General features: G+C 40.1%; 1 pseudogene; it reads right to left on the bottom strand.

Annotated features, from left to right (window-relative positions):
* Positions 1 to 361: 361 nt before the first annotated feature.
* LOC147429622 (uncharacterized) lies at positions 362 to 1,072 on the bottom strand (annotated as a pseudogene).
* Between the last annotated feature and the right edge of the window lie 4,237 nt (positions 1,073 to 5,309).

Genomic DNA, 5,309 nt, shown 5'->3' with positions numbered 1-5,309 from the left:
TGTCCGCAGAGTAGAAGCTAACTCGTGTAGCTCATCTCTCATCGTAGGACTCGTGTCACTCATCGAAACTATAGCCCCATGTGACATAACTCTCTCATGGTCATGTGATCCTGAAACATCAATATGGCTCAAATGTTGTGGTCGTAACAGCCTCTCTAGGTAAATGCATGGTATGCTCCATCACCAAAGGTTGTGGATGCTCTCTCATGGGTCCGCAATGTAATTGTCTCATAGTCAATGGCTCTATGTGTGGTGCACTCATGGTGGGTGCTCTCATCTTGATGACTCGTGGTGGCTCTGATCTCATTGTAAACATAGACTGTGAAGTGCTCATCATGCCGAATCTAGCTCTGTGTGGTGTCTATGAGGACTCTGATGTCAATCTTGTCTCGGTCTCAATGCATGGCTCTCTCAATAACTGCTCTCGAGACTCGTCAATCTCCAGTGTCAACCTAGATCTATGGTCATCGATAGAGTCCTGTGGAGCAATAGGTCTAGGTAGAAAGCCTGGAGGTGGTCTAATGGGTGATCTCACTATGTATGTGGACTCAAGCTCAATGCCGACACTAGATCTATGTGATCTAGGGCTAGGGATAGGTCGATAAGGCAGGCCAAAAATCATCGTGTAGGTACTATAATCATCAAGGCCATAATAGGTCCTACTACCCATGGATCTACCAAAATCTACCTGAGGCTTTGGTAGAGGCATGTGTGACTCTCTCAAATACATGCGTGCATCATCATCAACATACAAAAAACTATCATGCATACACCGTAACTGGACTGTCACTGGATGGTATCGTGTGTCTGCAACATCCTCTAGGGATGGTACTGGGATCTCATGTCTAGAATGGATATTTTGTACTCGATAGAGTACATCTAAGAAATCTATGAGATGATCAGACCTCGTGGGGTGGGCTCTAGCTCTAACTGACTGAAAAGCATGAGTAGAGTGATCATGAGGCTAAAGCCTCACAAAATAGCGATCGGTATATCGATCTCGATAACATAAATGTCTCTTGTAGTCTCCTACTAACCATAGCAACACCAAATCGGAACCTCTCAGGGCCATGGTCGTCATCAATCTAGAGAGTGCAAATACTCAATGATCATGTGGAAGCTCACTATGACTGATCTAGATCTCTCAAGGAATAGCAAGCAATATAATAAGTGTATGGCAAGATCGTGATGTGAATGATGTGAATGATGTGATCAAATGAAACTGTCACACGGGTGACCTATAGTCAATCATGCATGATAATAGTGGCTCATAATTCACATCACAATGATGTCAATGTGTCGAGAGTCCACTAAATCCTACAGTGTGCTATGTCAAACAAGTAAGCAAATTAGGCAAACGACTCTCCGGACATATGTACTCTCAGTGTCTAGTCATGCATAAATGCGCGCATGAACAAGGTATATAAGAGAAAGTATAAGAGAGAGATCCTCGTAATACAGGGTTCGAAAGAGGCTGACTAGATGCGCACATGCATGGGACGCCTACAAAAAAAGAGAACAAAAAAAAGTTTTTTCTTTGGTTTTCTTAAATTCGGACGCCCATGCACACACTCTTTTTATTATCTTTGTTGACTTTGTTTCTCTTTCTCTCACCTAGATTCTTTTCCCACATGCCTTGTCTTTTGTTGACTTTACTCCCTTTCCACACACCTAAAAACAAGCATGTACATGTGCTTGACCCCCCACCCCCTTTGTTTGCTTGTGCACTACACTTTACACACACCCAAATTGAGGATGGTACACACCCCTCTTAAATGATGCTCACACCTAAATCAAGCAATGCACACACACCTAAATCAAGTAAATGCACACACACACCAAAATCAAGTAAGTGCACACACACCTAAATTAAGTAAATGCACACACCGTTACGAGAAGTGAGACATATGCGCGTACAAAACTAAAAATAGGTCGTGAAGTGCGTACACGCTCAATTTTGTAAAGAATTTTTTGCAATTAACACTTCAAAGTTACACCCAAAATCAAATTTCTATGCATTTTGCACCCAAATTAGGTCGATTTTTGCTTAATTTTGACTTAAAAATAGCATAATTAGCATATACAATTGATCAACACACTTTGAACTTTGCAATTCAACCAATTTCACATCAATTTTCAATCAATTACAAGCCCAATTAAGTGTACACACACAAGCATAATCAAGCACTAATCGCTAATCAATGCACATACAATCTAGCAAAATTTGGGCAGCATTTTGACGCAATTTTAGCAATGAAAAAACTGATCCATAATCATCATAACAACATCAAGCAATCCAATGCTTTTTATGAACCCAATTGGCACCAATTAAACCATAATTTGCACTAAAAAAATGTGCACTTTGCCTACACATAGGCACACTAATTGCACTTAAACTTGCAAATCAAATCAGCAAATGAATTGGTTAATGCACTCACAATAACATAAGCATCGCATCAATTTTCCACTCCAATTGCTAGTACACACACATGTGTACAGTGTGTGTACTAGCAACCGCTTAACCGCAATTCACCTACAATCAATCAAGCACAAAATCTCATGTGTAGCATCATTTTCAATCAAATTAAACACATAAGAATGATAATCACACTTCAAATCAATGATTTAGCTATGTGTAACACAAAAATCATGTGTGATTAGAGAGTAATTAGAGAGCCTAATTAAGAAAAAATCCCTAATTACACACTCAAAAATCACTCGATTTCACTCAATTTTTTTGCAATTTCTTATCAAAAGAGTGATGCTTAAGCCTCTAATTAGGCATACACACATATAAAGCACTCCAATTGTTAGCGGATTAGTAGAAAATTAGTGAATAATTAGAGAAAAAAGAAAGAAAAACATACAAATTAATCACAATTTCTTAACCAAATCTCACCATAAATCCACAATTCACCATCACCAACACTTAAAGCATAATCTAAACTACTCTAAAACATGATTAATGACTCTTCAACACACTAATGACTCCTCTAGCTTAGGTAATCGATCCCCAGCAATGGCGCCAATGTTGGGGGGTTGTCGCATAGCTCAATCCACTGACATAATGTCAAACCGATGGATCGATAACCCGGCTAGTGCATGAAGGCATGGAATCACTAGAATTACAAGAAGAGGATCCTAATCAAGAGAGTTAAGAAGAAGAGAAAGCCATGGAGAAGGCTAATCACTCAATGCCTACTCTCTAATCTTCTTTAATCTCAACAATCAAGAGGACAATGGGTGCACACTCTCATCAATCACACACACACATCAATCAAAAGCTCAATGAGCTCACAAATAATGTAAAAGTGAAGATAAATGAGAGAGGGAAACACTAATTAGAGACTAATCAATGCTTAACTACACACCATAAACACAATTGACAAAGAGAAAGAAGAACAAGAGCACTTAGCTTTCCATTGCATGCCATAAAAAGTAGGTGAGCACAAGAGGAAGCTCCAACTCCAAACATCTTCACCTCTATCTTCTCTACAAGCTTTCCATGAAAGCTTAACTCACCTGAGGATCCCTAAAAAATGTCCTAACTTTCACTTTTATACCTAGGGCATAAAAAATATGTCCGGCCGTCCATGAGATGCATAGAATTGTGTGCATCTCTATAGCTCCTAGGCATCATGGTAACATCAAATATACAAGCTAGAACTCATGTAGAGCCCGTAAATATGTCAAAAGTACATATACAAAATGATGTGTTTCTCAAAAAAATGTATGCTAATACATCATAAGCATATGCTAAAAATAGCATAGCTAAAGGTCATCTGCTACTTTGTGTTTGCGCTGCCAAACACCAAGTTTGAGTAAATTTGGATCTCAAAATCCCAAAATCCCTTTATATCTACTGTTCAGAGACGAAAAGCCTAAATCTGGCACCATCTTCACCCAATGCACTCAAATAAGCCCACACTTCACTCAAAGTATCTAATTGCTATATATTTCAAGCCTATCATATTCATAATGCAAAAAAAATCCTCAGTTGTAAATAATCGCAGTTATTTACTTTTGTTGCAAATTCTTGCTTGAACTTTATGGTTTTGATCTTTACATGTTTTTATGCATCTATGCATCTATGCATGTCCCTACCAATTGGACCCAAGTTCAATAAAGACGGCCAAAGCAACATATGTGTCCAGAGCACAGCTTGAAGAAAACAATATAATAATTTTCACAGGCAAGTTCAAGAGTGAAGAAGGAGAGCTGCAACTGCTACCGAAAGAGATCTATGATGTCGTGGCAAAGCCAGACACAAAAGAAGCCAACAAAAGGTTGGGCCTCAGGGACTTTTATGACCAGGAACCATGTGACGTAGATTTCCAGAAAGCCTATAAGTTGTTGTTGTTTACAACTAAAGAGGATGGATCAGCACAAATCACCGACCAACAAGGGCACAAAGTAGAAGTATTATCACAAAGGAAATTGTGGCCGAGGCACTGAAGTTGCCGACAGAAGGGATGACAATGAGGATCCGAGATAGAAAGACAGCAGGCACCTTCACCAAGGAGATTGGTGCTGCAACTTTTGCCGATCTCATCCAAAGGCAAGTGGAAGAACCAGCCCATTTGTATCATCAGCATTTCCACTTTCTAGCAAAGAGACTGCCACGGTACACAACACCAAATCATGCATTGCAACTACATTCACCCAAGTGTTGAAATCGACAACCAGGCAATCGATTGATCATGTGCAGTATGTGCTGACAACGCAAAAGGGCACCAAGAAAGAGGGTAAGATCACCTATCTGGGCGCGCCTGAGGTACTGACAAGAATAGCATACCATGCTATTGGCATGGCAAACAATTTGCCACCTGCCCCAAATCAGAACACATGGATTGTGTCTACAAAGCCTTCTCCCAAAACCACACAATCGTCAAAGTCAGATGAAGAATCGACAAAAAGCTCTCATGAAGCTCATAGTAGTGAGAGCTCATACAACAAGGAAAGGCGAGCCAAGATTGAAGAGATGAAGAAGAAAGCAGTAGCTGCACACCAAGAGGAACCTCAACAGAAAAAGGCGAGGTTTGAAAGGGAAAAACAAACTTACAAAAAAAGAAGCCGCCAAGCTGCAGGTGAGGACCCAGAAAGGTGAGTTCCCAAAGAGATAAGGGGTCCCAGAACTAAGAACCCTGCAAAGAAAGAAGCAGAGGACCCCACATATTTCCTTGAGTGCATGTATGGAGAGGCAGAATCCCTCAAGATAAAAGAAGCTCAAGAAGCTGAGAGAAAAGCAAGAGAAGAGGCAGCATAGCATCAAAGACAAGCAAGAGAAGAGGTAGCAAAGCATCAAAGAC

This window comes from Adiantum capillus-veneris, chromosome 22, assembly GCF_014529385.1.
Source record: "Adiantum capillus-veneris isolate H3 chromosome 22, ASM1452938v2, whole genome shotgun sequence".
Classification (NCBI taxonomy): domain Eukaryota; kingdom Viridiplantae; phylum Streptophyta; class Polypodiopsida; order Polypodiales; family Pteridaceae; genus Adiantum; species Adiantum capillus-veneris.
Note: the sequence above shows the minus strand (reverse complement) of the source record. Positions and strands in the feature narration are given on the sequence as shown.